Source organism: Schistocerca piceifrons, unplaced genomic scaffold (assembly GCF_021461385.2).
Source record: "Schistocerca piceifrons isolate TAMUIC-IGC-003096 unplaced genomic scaffold, iqSchPice1.1 HiC_scaffold_269, whole genome shotgun sequence".
In the NCBI taxonomy this organism is placed as follows: domain Eukaryota; kingdom Metazoa; phylum Arthropoda; class Insecta; order Orthoptera; family Acrididae; genus Schistocerca; species Schistocerca piceifrons.
Genome location: NW_025728481.1, coordinates 1 through 15,845, shown reverse-complemented (window position 1 = coordinate 15,845; position 15,845 = coordinate 1). Strand labels below are relative to the sequence as shown.

The 15,845-nt window shown below is 50.2% G+C and overlaps 28 non-coding genes across 28 annotated transcripts; all 28 read right to left on the bottom strand.

Annotated features, from left to right (window-relative positions):
• Positions 1-140: 140 nt before the first annotated feature.
• On the bottom strand, positions 141-222 carry Trnas-cga. The gene has a single exon. It is a non-coding gene; the product is annotated as a tRNA-Ser (tRNA).
• A 138-nt stretch (positions 223-360) lies between these two features.
• Positions 361-433, bottom strand: Trnak-uuu. The gene has a single exon. It is a non-coding gene; the product is annotated as a tRNA-Lys (tRNA).
• A 539-nt stretch (positions 434-972) lies between these two features.
• Positions 973-1,045, bottom strand: Trnaf-gaa. The gene has a single exon. It is a non-coding gene; the product is annotated as a tRNA-Phe (tRNA).
• Positions 1,046-1,644: 599 nt separating this feature from the next.
• On the bottom strand, positions 1,645-1,726 carry Trnas-uga. Its single transcript has one exon. It is a non-coding gene; the product is annotated as a tRNA-Ser (tRNA).
• Positions 1,727-2,419: 693 nt separating this feature from the next.
• Positions 2,420-2,501, bottom strand: Trnas-cga. The gene has a single exon. It is a non-coding gene; the product is annotated as a tRNA-Ser (tRNA).
• Positions 2,502-2,639: 138 nt separating this feature from the next.
• On the bottom strand, positions 2,640-2,712 carry Trnak-uuu. Its single transcript has one exon. It is a non-coding gene; the product is annotated as a tRNA-Lys (tRNA).
• Positions 2,713-3,251: 539 nt separating this feature from the next.
• Trnaf-gaa lies at positions 3,252-3,324 on the bottom strand. The gene has a single exon. It is a non-coding gene; the product is annotated as a tRNA-Phe (tRNA).
• Positions 3,325-3,923: 599 nt separating this feature from the next.
• Trnas-uga lies at positions 3,924-4,005 on the bottom strand. The gene has a single exon. It is a non-coding gene; the product is annotated as a tRNA-Ser (tRNA).
• A 693-nt stretch (positions 4,006-4,698) lies between these two features.
• On the bottom strand, positions 4,699-4,780 carry Trnas-cga. Its single transcript has one exon. It is a non-coding gene; the product is annotated as a tRNA-Ser (tRNA).
• Positions 4,781-4,918: 138 nt separating this feature from the next.
• Positions 4,919-4,991, bottom strand: Trnak-uuu. Its single transcript has one exon. It is a non-coding gene; the product is annotated as a tRNA-Lys (tRNA).
• A 539-nt stretch (positions 4,992-5,530) lies between these two features.
• Trnaf-gaa lies at positions 5,531-5,603 on the bottom strand. The gene has a single exon. It is a non-coding gene; the product is annotated as a tRNA-Phe (tRNA).
• Positions 5,604-6,202: 599 nt separating this feature from the next.
• Trnas-uga lies at positions 6,203-6,284 on the bottom strand. The gene has a single exon. It is a non-coding gene; the product is annotated as a tRNA-Ser (tRNA).
• Positions 6,285-6,977: 693 nt separating this feature from the next.
• On the bottom strand, positions 6,978-7,059 carry Trnas-cga. Its single transcript has one exon. It is a non-coding gene; the product is annotated as a tRNA-Ser (tRNA).
• A 138-nt stretch (positions 7,060-7,197) lies between these two features.
• On the bottom strand, positions 7,198-7,270 carry Trnak-uuu. Its single transcript has one exon. It is a non-coding gene; the product is annotated as a tRNA-Lys (tRNA).
• Positions 7,271-7,809: 539 nt separating this feature from the next.
• Positions 7,810-7,882, bottom strand: Trnaf-gaa. The gene has a single exon. It is a non-coding gene; the product is annotated as a tRNA-Phe (tRNA).
• Positions 7,883-8,481: 599 nt separating this feature from the next.
• On the bottom strand, positions 8,482-8,563 carry Trnas-uga. The gene has a single exon. It is a non-coding gene; the product is annotated as a tRNA-Ser (tRNA).
• Positions 8,564-9,256: 693 nt separating this feature from the next.
• Trnas-cga lies at positions 9,257-9,338 on the bottom strand. The gene has a single exon. It is a non-coding gene; the product is annotated as a tRNA-Ser (tRNA).
• A 138-nt stretch (positions 9,339-9,476) lies between these two features.
• Positions 9,477-9,549, bottom strand: Trnak-uuu. Its single transcript has one exon. It is a non-coding gene; the product is annotated as a tRNA-Lys (tRNA).
• A 539-nt stretch (positions 9,550-10,088) lies between these two features.
• Positions 10,089-10,157, bottom strand: Trnaf-gaa. The gene has a single exon. It is a non-coding gene; the product is annotated as a tRNA-Phe (tRNA).
• Positions 10,158-10,757: 600 nt separating this feature from the next.
• Positions 10,758-10,839, bottom strand: Trnas-uga. The gene has a single exon. It is a non-coding gene; the product is annotated as a tRNA-Ser (tRNA).
• A 697-nt stretch (positions 10,840-11,536) lies between these two features.
• Positions 11,537-11,619, bottom strand: Trnas-cga. The gene has a single exon. It is a non-coding gene; the product is annotated as a tRNA-Ser (tRNA).
• A 137-nt stretch (positions 11,620-11,756) lies between these two features.
• On the bottom strand, positions 11,757-11,829 carry Trnak-uuu. Its single transcript has one exon. It is a non-coding gene; the product is annotated as a tRNA-Lys (tRNA).
• Positions 11,830-12,370: 541 nt separating this feature from the next.
• On the bottom strand, positions 12,371-12,443 carry Trnaf-gaa. Its single transcript has one exon. It is a non-coding gene; the product is annotated as a tRNA-Phe (tRNA).
• Positions 12,444-13,046: 603 nt separating this feature from the next.
• On the bottom strand, positions 13,047-13,128 carry Trnas-uga. The gene has a single exon. It is a non-coding gene; the product is annotated as a tRNA-Ser (tRNA).
• Positions 13,129-13,814: 686 nt separating this feature from the next.
• On the bottom strand, positions 13,815-13,896 carry Trnas-cga. The gene has a single exon. It is a non-coding gene; the product is annotated as a tRNA-Ser (tRNA).
• Positions 13,897-14,034: 138 nt separating this feature from the next.
• Positions 14,035-14,107, bottom strand: Trnak-uuu. The gene has a single exon. It is a non-coding gene; the product is annotated as a tRNA-Lys (tRNA).
• Positions 14,108-14,646: 539 nt separating this feature from the next.
• Trnaf-gaa lies at positions 14,647-14,719 on the bottom strand. Its single transcript has one exon. It is a non-coding gene; the product is annotated as a tRNA-Phe (tRNA).
• Positions 14,720-15,319: 600 nt separating this feature from the next.
• On the bottom strand, positions 15,320-15,401 carry Trnas-uga. The gene has a single exon. It is a non-coding gene; the product is annotated as a tRNA-Ser (tRNA).
• Positions 15,402-15,845: the final 444 nt, after the last annotated feature.

The following is a 15,845-nucleotide window of genomic DNA, read 5'->3' as shown; positions in this document are numbered from 1 at the left end:
AGCGGTCGTCGCGAAACTCAGTATTCTTAAACGGAAACTTTCGTCTTGTTGAGAATGGCGTCACTGGTTTGCACCCGCATTCGCCCACGCATGTCACATGTGTGCGAAAATTTTTGCTCCTCTCTTTACGCAAAATCGCACGCAGCCGGTAGGATTCGAACCTACGCTCCCATAGGGAATCTGATTTCGAGTCAGACGCCTTAACCACTCGGCCACGACTGCCGGTAGCGCGGCGTTGTCCCGACACATGCAAATGCTACCGTTTGAAGCACTGTGGTGTCAGAAAACGGCGTAGCTGCATTATTTTCCGTAGCGTTTCCACCGCTACCAGACGAATCGCTACCAAAGTTTTAAAATTTCCGCCCGGACAGGGACTTGAACCCTGGACCCTTAGGTTAAAAGCCTAATGCTCTACCGACTGAGCTATCCGGGCTCGGACGACGGTGTGAGACCTCCCACGATGCACAACTGTACATTGACTCATGTCCTTTACTGTTGTGCAATCGTTGCATGGGGCCGTTACTAATAAAACGTCGCCTAAATGCTGTCTGCAAACTTATCGCGCTAAGCTCGTAACACACTATCGAAGACTGCTGGCACACGATGCAACAACAAATTGCACCAGTTGTTACGTCTCATACGTTGGAGCAGAGAATTGACGTGTTTTGTCGACACTCACTGGGCAATTGGAAAATTCGCAAGCATTTCGAATGCAATGTTTCCCACGTTTTCGCTCATTTCGCGGTTCCGTTGAAGACGTTCTTCACCACCTGACACAGAAAAAGGAACGCAGTCGGTAGGGCTTTTTTGATTCTTTTCCTTCAAAGGGAGTTAGTTTTCTAGTGAGTTCCTCTTATGGCATGCACTAGACAACCAGAACTGCTACAGCAGAGAGTCATTTTTGTTGTCAGCTGTAGTTGCATTATCACCAACGCAGAGCAATTCCATTGGCGTCGCATCAAAACGAATACCTGCCGAAACCCGGGATCGAACCAGGGACCTTTAGATCTTCAGTCTAACGCTCTCCCAACTGAGCTATTTCGGCTGACATTGAACGTTGCTGTTTGCATGTGTTCGTTCAGCTCTGCCTCGTTGCCAATTTCACAGTCACCTTCGTCTGATAAGACACAGGGACGCTGAAAGGCGAGCAGCCGATGCAGTGAAGTCCCACACACATTTCTTCTGCTTCCATCATCGTAACAAGCAAACATGTCGACTCGACTCGTGTAATATTCACTTCGCTGACTTCACGTGACGCCGCGCTGACGCTAGAAAACCCGTGCTATGTCGATGTCAGGGGCAACTCGTGTGCAGAGAACGAGACACAAGAAGGAGTGAGCCTCTCCACCGTATGAGAGGCAGTATCTAGCAGATACACACGGTAAAACATTCGACTTGCGTTAGCTCGTAAATTGCTACACGTCATCGTCTGCAAGCTAAAAAGGACACATCTGCACTGCCCAGTGAGGCGACACTTGTACTAACACCCGGTGGGCGGCTGTGAGACGAGGAGATGAGCTGCGGCTTCTGGGCGCGACTGTAACGCTGCGCCCTGGATCAAATAACTGGTGACCCATGTGTTTAGTAGTGACGCAACTGCTAGGATGCACCTGAACGTCCATCTTTTGAGAGAGAGAAAATTTTCGCAGTCGGCAGGACTCGAACCTACGCTCCCAGAGGGAATCTGATTTCAAGTCAGACGCCTTAACCACTCGGCCACGACTGCCGGTGGCAGAAGCGACTCCCGACAAGTGAAACCGCCATCTTTAGAAGCAATCTGATGGCAGAAAGCGGCGTGGCCTCACTCTTTCCTGTAGGGTTTCCATTAGCCGTTACGAAAGTGTATTAATTTTCGCCCAGACAGGGACTTGAACCCAGGACCCTTTGGTTGAAAACCTAACGCTCTACCGACTCAGCTATGCGGGCCCACGCACGAGCATTATCGTACAGCTGCGTGGTGAGCGAGTGATTCGCATGTTGTAATTACTGGCTTATGGCTCCAATGGCGACTTCACCGACTTCCCACTGACGCACCGCTGACGCTAGTTTTCTGTCGTCTTAAAACGATGGACATACCTCCAAGCAGCTGCGAGATCTTAAGAAAAGAAACGCTGCACCACTGCCTTCGCCGCACTCGAATGATTCAATTGCGATTCTTAAAAAGAATTGAATGTTCGCTCTGTCCAACACTTTCGAGCACATCTGTGTACTCACGATCTCAGCGACGGCTTTCTGCAGTCCCAGCGTCAGTGCGAGGTGAACCGATGGCCACAGTAAGCAGCGGTCGTCGCGAAACTCAGTATTCTTAAACGGAAACTTTCGTCTTGTTGAGAATGGCGTCACTGGTTTGCACCCGCATTCGCCCACGCATGTCACATGTGTGCGAAAATTTTTGCTCCTCTCTTTACGCAAAATCGCACGCAGCCGGTAGGATTCGAACCTACGCTCCCACAGGGAATCTGATTTCGAGTCAGACGCCTTAACCACTCGGCCACGACTGCCGGTAGCGCGGCGTTGTCCCGACACATGCAAATGCTACCGTTTGAAGCACTGTGGTGTCAGAAAACGGCGTAGCTGCATTATTTTCCGTAGCGTTTCCACCGCTACCAGACGAATCGCTACCAAAGTTTTAAAATTTCCGCCCGGACAGGGACTTGAACCCTGGACCCTTAGGTTAAAAGCCTAATGCTCTACCGACTGAGCTATCCGGGCTCGGACGACGGTGTGAGACCTCCCACGATGCACAACTGTACATTGACTCATGTCCTTTACTGTTGTGCAATCGTTGCATGGGGCCGTTACTAATAAAACGTCGCCTAAATGCTGTCTGCAAACTTATCGCGCTAAGCTCGTAACACACTATCGAAGACTGCTGGCACACGATGCAACAACAAATTGCACCAGTTGTTACGTCTCATACGTTGGAGCAGAGAATTGACGTGTTTTGTCGACACTCACTGGGCAATTGGAAAATTCGCAAGCATTTCGAATGCAATGTTTCCCACGTTTTCGCTCATTTCGCGGTTCCGTTGAAGACGTTCTTCACCACCTGACACAGAAAAAGGAACGCAGTCGGTAGGGCTTTTTTGATTCTTTTCCTTCAAAGGGAGTTAGTTTTCTAGTGAGTTCCTCTTATGGCATGCACTAGACAACCAGAACTGCTACAGCAGAGAGTCATTTTTGTTGTCAGCTGTAGTTGCATTATCACCAACGCAGAGCAATTCCATTGGCGTCGCATCAAAACGAATACCTGCCGAAACCCGGGATCGAACCAGGGACCTTTAGATCTTCAGTCTAACGCTCTCCCAACTGAGCTATTTCGGCTGACATTGAACGTTGCTGTTTGCATGTGTTCGTTCAGCTCTGCCTCGTTGCCAATTTCACAGTCACCTTCGTCTGATAAGACACAGGGACGCTGAAAGGCGAGCAGCCGATGCAGTGAAGTCCCACACACATTTCTTCTGCTTCCATCATCGTAACAAGCAAACATGTCGACTCGACTCGTGTAATATTCACTTCGCTGACTTCACGTGACGCCGCGCTGACGCTAGAAAACCCGTGCTATGTCGATGTCAGGGGCAACTCGTGTGCAGAGAACGAGACACAAGAAGGAGTGAGCCTCTCCACCGTATGAGAGGCAGTATCTAGCAGATACACACGGTAAAACATTCGACTTGCGTTAGCTCGTAAATTGCTACACGTCATCGTCTGCAAGCTAAAAAGGACACATCTGCACTGCCCAGTGAGGCGACACTTGTACTAACACCCGGTGGGCGGCTGTGAGACGAGGAGATGAGCTGCGGCTTCTGGGCGCGACTGTAACGCTGCGCCCTGGATCAAATAACTGGTGACCCATGTGTTTAGTAGTGACGCAACTGCTAGGATGCACCTGAACGTCCATCTTTTGAGAGAGAGAAAATTTTCGCAGTCGGCAGGACTCGAACCTACGCTCCCAGAGGGAATCTGATTTCAAGTCAGACGCCTTAACCACTCGGCCACGACTGCCGGTGGCAGAAGCGACTCCCGACAAGTGAAACCGCCATCTTTAGAAGCAATCTGATGGCAGAAAGCGGCGTGGCCTCACTCTTTCCTGTAGGGTTTCCATTAGCCGTTACGAAAGTGTATTAATTTTCGCCCAGACAGGGACTTGAACCCAGGACCCTTTGGTTGAAAACCTAACGCTCTACCGACTCAGCTATGCGGGCCCACGCACGAGCATTATCGTACAGCTGCGTGGTGAGCGAGTGATTCGCATGTTGTAATTACTGGCTTATGGCTCCAATGGCGACTTCACCGACTTCCCACTGACGCACCGCTGACGCTAGTTTTCTGTCGTCTTAAAACGATGGACATACCTCCAAGCAGCTGCGAGATCTTAAGAAAAGAAACGCTGCACCACTGCCTTCGCCGCACTCGAATGATTCAATTGCGATTCTTAAAAAGAATTGAATGTTCGCTCTGTCCAACACTTTCGAGCACATCTGTGTACTCACGATCTCAGCGACGGCTTTCTGCAGTCCCAGCGTCAGTGCGAGGTGAACCGATGGCCACAGTAAGCAGCGGTCGTCGCGAAACTCAGTATTCTTAAACGGAAACTTTCGTCTTGTTGAGAATGGCGTCACTGGTTTGCACCCGCATTCGCCCACGCATGTCACATGTGTGCGAAAATTTTTGCTCCTCTCTTTACGCAAAATCGCACGCAGCCGGTAGGATTCGAACCTACGCTCCCACAGGGAATCTGATTTCGAGTCAGACGCCTTAACCACTCGGCCACGACTGCCGGTAGCGCGGCGTTGTCCCGACACATGCAAATGCTACCGTTTGAAGCACTGTGGTGTCAGAAAACGGCGTAGCTGCATTATTTTCCGTAGCGTTTCCACCGCTACCAGACGAATCGCTACCAAAGTTTTAAAATTTCCGCCCGGACAGGGACTTGAACCCTGGACCCTTAGGTTAAAAGCCTAATGCTCTACCGACTGAGCTATCCGGGCTCGGACGACGGTGTGAGACCTCCCACGATGCACAACTGTACATTGACTCATGTCCTTTACTGTTGTGCAATCGTTGCATGGGGCCGTTACTAATAAAACGTCGCCTAAATGCTGTCTGCAAACTTATCGCGCTAAGCTCGTAACACACTATCGAAGACTGCTGGCACACGATGCAACAACAAATTGCACCAGTTGTTACGTCTCATACGTTGGAGCAGAGAATTGACGTGTTTTGTCGACACTCACTGGGCAATTGGAAAATTCGCAAGCATTTCGAATGCAATGTTTCCCACGTTTTCGCTCATTTCGCGGTTCCGTTGAAGACGTTCTTCACCACCTGACACAGAAAAAGGAACGCAGTCGGTAGGGCTTTTTTGATTCTTTTCCTTCAAAGGGAGTTAGTTTTCTAGTGAGTTCCTCTTATGGCATGCACTAGACAACCAGAACTGCTACAGCAGAGAGTCATTTTTGTTGTCAGCTGTAGTTGCATTATCACCAACGCAGAGCAATTCCATTGGCGTCGCATCAAAACGAATACCTGCCGAAACCCGGGATCGAACCAGGGACCTTTAGATCTTCAGTCTAACGCTCTCCCAACTGAGCTATTTCGGCTGACATTGAACGTTGCTGTTTGCATGTGTTCGTTCAGCTCTGCCTCGTTGCCAATTTCACAGTCACCTTCGTCTGATAAGACACAGGGACGCTGAAAGGCGAGCAGCCGATGCAGTGAAGTCCCACACACATTTCTTCTGCTTCCATCATCGTAACAAGCAAACATGTCGACTCGACTCGTGTAATATTCACTTCGCTGACTTCACGTGACGCCGCGCTGACGCTAGAAAACCCGTGCTATGTCGATGTCAGGGGCAACTCGTGTGCAGAGAACGAGACACAAGAAGGAGTGAGCCTCTCCACCGTATGAGAGGCAGTATCTAGCAGATACACACGGTAAAACATTCGACTTGCGTTAGCTCGTAAATTGCTACACGTCATCGTCTGCAAGCTAAAAAGGACACATCTGCACTGCCCAGTGAGGCGACACTTGTACTAACACCCGGTGGGCGGCTGTGAGACGAGGAGATGAGCTGCGGCTTCTGGGCGCGACTGTAACGCTGCGCCCTGGATCAAATAACTGGTGACCCATGTGTTTAGTAGTGACGCAACTGCTAGGATGCACCTGAACGTCCATCTTTTGAGAGAGAGAAAATTTTCGCAGTCGGCAGGACTCGAACCTACGCTCCCAGAGGGAATCTGATTTCAAGTCAGACGCCTTAACCACTCGGCCACGACTGCCGGTGGCAGAAGCGACTCCCGACAAGTGAAACCGCCATCTTTAGAAGCAATCTGATGGCAGAAAGCGGCGTGGCCTCACTCTTTCCTGTAGGGTTTCCATTAGCCGTTACGAAAGTGTATTAATTTTCGCCCAGACAGGGACTTGAACCCAGGACCCTTTGGTTGAAAACCTAACGCTCTACCGACTCAGCTATGCGGGCCCACGCACGAGCATTATCGTACAGCTGCGTGGTGAGCGAGTGATTCGCATGTTGTAATTACTGGCTTATGGCTCCAATGGCGACTTCACCGACTTCCCACTGACGCACCGCTGACGCTAGTTTTCTGTCGTCTTAAAACGATGGACATACCTCCAAGCAGCTGCGAGATCTTAAGAAAAGAAACGCTGCACCACTGCCTTCGCCGCACTCGAATGATTCAATTGCGATTCTTAAAAAGAATTGAATGTTCGCTCTGTCCAACACTTTCGAGCACATCTGTGTACTCACGATCTCAGCGACGGCTTTCTGCAGTCCCAGCGTCAGTGCGAGGTGAACCGATGGCCACAGTAAGCAGCGGTCGTCGCGAAACTCAGTATTCTTAAACGGAAACTTTCGTCTTGTTGAGAATGGCGTCACTGGTTTGCACCCGCATTCGCCCACGCATGTCACATGTGTGCGAAAATTTTTGCTCCTCTCTTTACGCAAAATCGCACGCAGCCGGTAGGATTCGAACCTACGCTCCCACAGGGAATCTGATTTCGAGTCAGACGCCTTAACCACTCGGCCACGACTGCCGGTAGCGCGGCGTTGTCCCGACACATGCAAATGCTACCGTTTGAAGCACTGTGGTGTCAGAAAACGGCGTAGCTGCATTATTTTCCGTAGCGTTTCCACCGCTACCAGACGAATCGCTACCAAAGTTTTAAAATTTCCGCCCGGACAGGGACTTGAACCCTGGACCCTTAGGTTAAAAGCCTAATGCTCTACCGACTGAGCTATCCGGGCTCGGACGACGGTGTGAGACCTCCCACGATGCACAACTGTACATTGACTCATGTCCTTTACTGTTGTGCAATCGTTGCATGGGGCCGTTACTAATAAAACGTCGCCTAAATGCTGTCTGCAAACTTATCGCGCTAAGCTCGTAACACACTATCGAAGACTGCTGGCACACGATGCAACAACAAATTGCACCAGTTGTTACGTCTCATACGTTGGAGCAGAGAATTGACGTGTTTTGTCGACACTCACTGGGCAATTGGAAAATTCGCAAGCATTTCGAATGCAATGTTTCCCACGTTTTCGCTCATTTCGCGGTTCCGTTGAAGACGTTCTTCACCACCTGACACAGAAAAAGGAACGCAGTCGGTAGGGCTTTTTTGATTCTTTTCCTTCAAAGGGAGTTAGTTTTCTAGTGAGTTCCTCTTATGGCATGCACTAGACAACCAGAACTGCTACAGCAGAGAGTCATTTTTGTTGTCAGCTGTAGTTGCATTATCACCAACGCAGAGCAATTCCATTGGCGTCGCATCAAAACGAATACCTGCCGAAACCCGGGATCGAACCAGGGACCTTTAGATCTTCAGTCTAACGCTCTCCCAACTGAGCTATTTCGGCTGACATTGAACGTTGCTGTTTGCATGTGTTCGTTCAGCTCTGCCTCGTTGCCAATTTCACAGTCACCTTCGTCTGATAAGACACAGGGACGCTGAAAGGCGAGCAGCCGATGCAGTGAAGTCCCACACACATTTCTTCTGCTTCCATCATCGTAACAAGCAAACATGTCGACTCGACTCGTGTAATATTCACTTCGCTGACTTCACGTGACGCCGCGCTGACGCTAGAAAACCCGTGCTATGTCGATGTCAGGGGCAACTCGTGTGCAGAGAACGAGACACAAGAAGGAGTGAGCCTCTCCACCGTATGAGAGGCAGTATCTAGCAGATACACACGGTAAAACATTCGACTTGCGTTAGCTCGTAAATTGCTACACGTCATCGTCTGCAAGCTAAAAAGGACACATCTGCACTGCCCAGTGAGGCGACACTTGTACTAACACCCGGTGGGCGGCTGTGAGACGAGGAGATGAGCTGCGGCTTCTGGGCGCGACTGTAACGCTGCGCCCTGGATCAAATAACTGGTGACCCATGTGTTTAGTAGTGACGCAACTGCTAGGATGCACCTGAACGTCCATCTTTTGAGAGAGAGAAAATTTTCGCAGTCGGCAGGACTCGAACCTACGCTCCCAGAGGGAATCTGATTTCAAGTCAGACGCCTTAACCACTCGGCCACGACTGCCGGTGGCAGAAGCGACTCCCGACAAGTGAAACCGCCATCTTTAGAAGCAATCTGATGGCAGAAAGCGGCGTGGCCTCACTCTTTCCTGTAGGGTTTCCATTAGCCGTTACGAAAGTGTATTAATTTTCGCCCAGACAGGGACTTGAACCCAGGACCCTTTGGTTGAAAACCTAACGCTCTACCGACTCAGCTATGCGGGCCCACGCACGAGCATTATCGTACAGCTGCGTGGTGAGCGAGTGATTCGCATGTTGTAATTACTGGCTTATGGCTCCAATGGCGACTTCACCGACTTCCCACTGACGCACCGCTGACGCTAGTTTTCTGTCGTCTTAAAACGATGGACATACCTCCAAGCAGCTGCGAGATCTTAAGAAAAGAAACGCTGCACCACTGCCTTCGCCGCACTCGAATGATTCAATTGCGATTCTTAAAAAGAATTGAATGTTCGCTCTGTCCAACACTTTCGAGCACATCTGTGTACTCACGATCTCAGCGACGGCTTTCTGCAGTCCCAGCGTCAGTGCGAGGTGAACCGATGGCCACAGTAAGCAGCGGTCGTCGCGAAACTCAGTATTCTTAAACGGAAACTTTCGTCTTGTTGAGAATGGCGTCACTGGTTTGCACCCGCATTCGCCCACGCATGTCACATGTGTGCGAAAATTTTTGCTCCTCTCTTTACGCAAAATCGCACGCAGCCGGTAGGATTCGAACCTACGCTCCCACAGGGAATCTGATTTCGAGTCAGACGCCTTAACCACTCGGCCACGACTGCCGGTAGCGCGGCGTTGTCCCGACACATGCAAATGCTACCGTTTGAAGCACTGTGGTGTCAGAAAACGGCGTAGCTGCATTATTTTCCGTAGCGTTTCCACCGCTACCAGACGAATCGCTACCAAAGTTTTAAAATTTCCGCCCGGACAGGGACTTGAACCCTGGACCCTTAGGTTAAAAGCCTAATGCTCTACCGACTGAGCTATCCGGGCTCGGACGACGGTGTGAGACCTCCCACGATGCACAACTGTACATTGACTCATGTCCTTTACTGTTGTGCAATCGTTGCATGGGGCCGTTACTAATAAAACGTCGCCTAAATGCTGTCTGCAAACTTATCGCGCTAAGCTCGTAACACACTATCGAAGACTGCTGGCACACGATGCAACAACAAATTGCACCAGTTGTTACGTCTCATACGTTGGAGCAGAGAATTGACGTGTTTTGTCGACACTCACTGGGCAATTGGAAAATTCGCAAGCATTTCGAATGCAATGTTTCCCACGTTTTCGCTCATTTCGCGGTTCCGTTGAAGACGTTCTTCACCACCTGACACAGAAAAAGGAACGCAGTCGGTAGGGCTTTTTTGATTCTTTTCCTTCAAAGGGAGTTAGTTTTCTAGTGAGTTCCTCTTATGGCATGCACTAGACAACCAGAACTGCTACAGCAGAGAGTCATTTTTGTTGTCAGCTGTAGTTGCATTATCACCAACGCAGAGCAATTCCATTGGCGTCGCATCAAAACGAATACCTGCCGAAACCCGGGATCGAACCACCTTTAGATCTTCAGTCTAACGCTCTCCCAACTGAGCTATTTCGGCTGACATTGAACGTTGCTGTTTGCATGTGTTCGTTCAGCTCTGCCTCGTTGCCAATTTCACAGTCACCTTCGTCTGATAAGACACAGGGACGCTGAAAGGCGAGCAGCCCGATGCAGTGAAGTCCCACACACATTTCTTCTGCTTCCATCATCGTAACAAGCAAACATGTCGACTCGACTCGTGTAATATTCACTTCGCTGACTTCACGTGACGCCGCGCTGACGCTAGAAAACCCGTGCTATGTCGATGTCAGGGGCAACTCGTGTGCAGAGAACGAGACACAAGAAGGAGTGAGCCTCTCCACCGTATGAGAGGCAGTATCTAGCAGATACACACGGTAAAACATTCGACTTGCGTTAGCTCGTAAATTGCTACACGTCATCGTCTGCAAGCTAAAAAGGACACATCTGCACTGCCCAGTGAGGCGACACTTGTACTAACACCCGGTGGGCGGCTGTGAGACGAGGAGATGAGCTGCGGCTTCTGGGCGCGACTGTAACGCTGCGCCCTGGATCAAATAACTGGTGACCCATGTGTTTAGTAGTGACGCAACTGCTAGGATGCACCTGAACGTCCATCTTTTGAGAGAGAGAAAATTTTCGCAGTCGGCAGGACTCGAACCTACGCTCCCAGAGGGAATCTGATTTCAAGTCAGACGCCTTAACCACTCGGCCACGACTGCCGGTGGCAGAAGCGACTCCCGACAAGTGAATCTCCGCCATCTTTAGAAGCAATCTGATGGCAGAAAGCGGCGTGGCCTCACTCTTTCCTGTAGGGTTTCCATTAGCCGTTACGAAAGTGTATTAATTTTCGCCCAGACAGGGACTTGAACCCAGGACCCTTTGGTTGAAAACCTAACGCTCTACCGACTCAGCTATGCGGGCCCACGCACGAGCATTATCGTACAGCTGCGTGGTGAGCGAGTGATTCGCATGTTGTAATTACTGGCTTATGGCTCCAATGGCGACTTCACCGACTTCCCACTGACGCACCGCTGACGCTAGTTTTCTGTCGTCTTAAAACGATGGACATACCTCCAAGCAGCTGCGAGATCTTAAGAAAAGAAACGCTGCACCACTGCCTTCGCCGCACTCGAATGATTCAATTGCGATTCTTAAAAGAATTGAATGTTCGCTCTGTCCAACACTTTCGAGCACATCTGTGTACTCACGATCTCAGCGACGGCTTTCTGCAGTCCCCAGCGTCAGTGCGAGGTGAACCGATGGCCACAGTAAGCAGCGGTCGTCGCGAAACTCAGTATTCTTAAACGGAAACTTTCGTCTTGTTGAGAATGGCGTCACTGAGTTTGCACACCGCATTCGCCCACGCATGTCACATGTGTGCGAAAATTTTTGGTCCTCTCTTTACGCAAAATCGCACGCAGCCGGTAGGATTCGAACCTACGCTCCCCATAGGGAATCTGATTTCGAGTCAGACGCCTTAACCACTCGGCCACGACTGCCGGTAGCGCGGCGTTGTCCCGACACATGCAAATGCTACCGTTTGAAGCACTGTGGTGTCAGAAAACGGCGTAGCTGCATTATTTTCCGTAGCGTTCCACCGCTACCAGACGAATCGCTACCAAAGTTTTAAAATTTCCGCCCGGACAGGGACTTGAACCCTGGACCCTTAGGTTAAAAGCCTAATGCTCTACCGACTGAGCTATCCGGGCTCGGACGACGGTGTGAGACCTCCCACGATGCACAACTGTACATTGACTCATGTCCTTTACTGTTGTGCAATCGTTGCATGGGGCCGTTACTAATAAAACGTCGCCTAAATGCTGTCTGCAAACTTATCGCGCTAAGCTCGTAACACACTATCGAAGACTGCTGGCACACGATGCAACAACAAATTGCACCAGTTGTTACGTCTCATACGTTGGAGCAGAGAATTGACCGTGTTTTGTCGACACTCACTGGGCAATTGGAAAATTCGCAAGCATTTCGAATGCAATGTTTCCCACGTTTTCGCTCATTTCGCGGTTCCGTTGAAGACGTTCTTCACCACCTGACACAGAAAAAGGAACGCAGTCGGTAGGGCTTTTTTGATTCTTTTCCTTCAAAGGGAGTTAGTTTTCTAGTGAGTTCCTCTTTATGGCATGCACTAGACAACCAGAACTGCTACAGCAGAGAGTCATTTTTGTTGTCAGCTGTAGTTGCATTATCACCAACGCAGAGCAATTCCATTGGCGTCGCATCAAAACGAATACCTGCCGAAACCCGGGATCGAACCAGGGACCTTTAGATCTTCAGTCTAACGCTCTCCCAACTGAGCTATTTCGGCTGACATTGAACGTTGCTGTTTGCATGTGTTTCGTTCAGCTCTGCCTCGTTGCCAATTTCACAGTCACCTTCGTCTGATAAGACACAGGGACGCTGAAAGGCGAGCAGCCGATGCAGTGAAGTCCCACACACATTTCTTCTGCTTCCATCATCGTAACAAGCAAACATGTCGACTCGACTCGTGTAATATTCACTTCGCTGACTTCACGTGACGCCGCGCTGACGCTAGAAAACCCGTGCTATGTCGATGTCAGGGGCAACTCGTGTGCAGAGAACGAGGACACAAGAAGGAGTGAGCCTCTCCACCGTATGAGAGGCAGTACTCTAGCAGATACACACGGTAAAACATTCGACTTGCGTTAGCTCGTAAATTGCTACACGTCATCGTCTGCAAGCTAAAAAGGACACAATCTGCACTGCCCAGTGAGGCGACACTTGTACTAACACCCGGTGGGCGGCTGTGAGACGAGGAGATGAGCTGCGGCTTCTGGGCGCGACTGTAACGCTGCGCCCTGGATCAAATAACTGGTGACCCATGTGTTTAGTAGTGACGCAACTGCTAGGATGCACCTGAACGTCCATCTTTTGAGAGAGAGAAAATTTTCGCAGTCGGCAGGACTCGAACCTACGCTCCCAGAGGGAATCTGATTTCAAGTCAGACGCCTTAACCACTCGGCCACGACTGCCGGTGGCAGAAGCGACTCCGACAAGTGAAACCGCCATCTTTAGAAGCAATCTGATGGCAGAAAGCGGCGTGGCCTCACTCTTTCCTGTAGGGTTTCCATTAGCCGTTACGAAAGTGTATTAATTTTCGCCAGACAGGGACTTGAACCCCCTTTGGTTGAAAACCTAACGCTCTACCGACTCAGCTATGCGGGCCCACGCACGAGCATTATCGTACAGCTGCGTGGTGAGCGAGTGATTCGCATGTTGTAATTACTGGCTTATGGCTCCAATGGCGACTTCACCGACTTCCCACTGACGCACCGCTGACGCTAGTTTTCTGTCGTCTTAAAACGATGGACATACCTCCAAGCAGCTGCGAGATCTTAAGAAAAGAAACGCTGCACCACTGCCTTCGCCGCACTCGAATGATTCAATTGCGATTCTTAAAAAGAATTGAATGTTCGCTCTGTCCAACACTTTCGAGCACATCTGTGTACTCACGATCTCAGCGACGGCTTTCTGCAGTCCCAGCGTCAGTGCGAGGTGAACCGATGGCCACAGTAAGCAGCGGTCGTCGCGAAACTCAGTATTCTTAAACGGAAACTTTCGTCTTGTTGAGAATGGCGTCACTGGTTTGCACCCGCATTCGCCCACGCATGTCACATGTGTGCGAAAATTTTTGCTCCTCTCTTTACGCAAAATCGCACGCAGCCGGTAGGATTCGAACCTACGCTCCCATAGGGAATCTGATTTCGAGTCAGACGCCTTAACCACTCGGCCACGACTGCCGGTAGCGCGGCGTTGTCCCGACACATGCAAATGCTACCGTTTGAAGCACTGTGGTGTCAGAAAACGGCGTAGCTGCATTATTTTCCGTAGCGTTTCCACCGCTACCAGACGAATCGCTACCAAAGTTTTAAAATTTCCGCCCGGACAGGGACTTGAACCCTGGACCCTTAGGTTAAAAGCCTAATGCTCTACCGACTGAGCTATCCGGGCTCGGACGACGGTGTGAGACCTCCCACGATGCACAACTGTACATTGACTCATGTCCTTTACTGTTGTGCAATCGTTGCATGGGGCCGTTACTAATAAAACGTCGCCTAAATGCTGTCTGCAAACTTATCGCGCTAAGCTCGTAACACACTATCGAAGACTGCTGGCACACGATGCAACAACAAATTGCACCAGTTGTTACGTCTCATACGTTGGAGCAGAGAATTGACGTGTTTTGTCGACACTCACTGGGCAATTGGAAAATTCGCAAGCATTTCGAATGCAATGTTTCCCACGTTTTCGCTCATTTCGCGGTTCCGTTGAAGACGTTCTTCACCACCTGACACAGAAAAAGGAACGCAGTCGGTAGGGCTTTTTTGATTCTTTTCCTTCAAAGGGAGTTAGTTTTCTAGTGAGTTCCTCTTATGGCATGCACTAGACAACCAGAACTGCTACAGCAGAGAGTCATTTTTGTTGTCAGCTGTAGTTGCATTATCACCAACGCAGAGCAATTCCATTGGCGTCGCATCAAAACGAATACCTGCCGAAACCCGGGATCGAACCAGGGACCTTTAGATCTTCAGTCTAACGCTCTCCCAACTGAGCTATTTCGGCTGACATTGAACGTTGCTGTTTGCATGTGTTCGTTCAGCTCTGCCTCGTTGCCAATTTCACAGTCACCTTCGTCTGATAAGACACAGGGACGCTGAAAGGCGAGCAGCCGATGCAGTGAAGTCCCACACACATTTCTTCTGCTTCCATCATCGTAACAAGCAAACATGTCGACTCGACTCGTGTAATATTCACTTCGCTGACTTCACGTGACGCCGCGCTGACGCTAGAAAACCCGTGCTATGTCGATGTCAGGGGCAACTCGTGTGCAGAGAACGAGACACAAGAAGGAGTGAGCCTCTCCACCGTATGAGAGGCAGTATCTAGCAGATACACACGGTAAAACATTCGACTTGCGTTAGCTCGTAAATTGCTACACGTCATCGTCTGCAAGCTAAAAAGGGACACATCTGCACTGCCCAGTGAGGCGACACTTGTACTAACACCCGGTGGGCGGCTGTGAGACGAGGAGATGAGCTGCGGCTTCTGGGCGCGACTGTAACGCTGCGCCCTGGATCAAATAACTGGTGACCCATGTGTTTAGTAGTGACGCAACTGCTAGGATGCACCTGAACGTCCATCTTTTGAGAGAGAGAAAATTTTCGCAGTCGGCAGGACTCGAACCTACGCTCCCAGAGGGAATCTGATTTCAAGTCAGACGCCTTAACCACTCGGCCACGACTGCCGGTGGCAGAAGCGACTCCCGACAAGTGAAACGGCCATCTTTAGAAGCAATCTGATGGCAGAAAGCGGCGTGGCCTCACTCTTTCCTGTAGGGTTTCCATTAGCCGTTACGAAAGTGTATTAATTTTCGCCCAGACAGGGACTTGAACCCAGGACCCTTTGGTTGAAAACCTAACGCTCTACCGACTCAGCTATGCGGGCCCACGCACGAGCATTATCGTACAGCTGCGTGGTGAGCGAGTGATTCGCATGTTGTAATTACTGGCTTATGGCTCCAATGGCGACTTCACCGACTTCCCACTGACGCACCGCTGACGCTAGTTTTCTGTCGTCTTAAAACGATGGACATACCTCCAAGCAGCTGCGAGATCTTAAGAAAAGAAACGCTGCACCACTGCCTTCGCCGCACTCGAATGATTCAATTGCGATTCTTAAAAAGAATTGA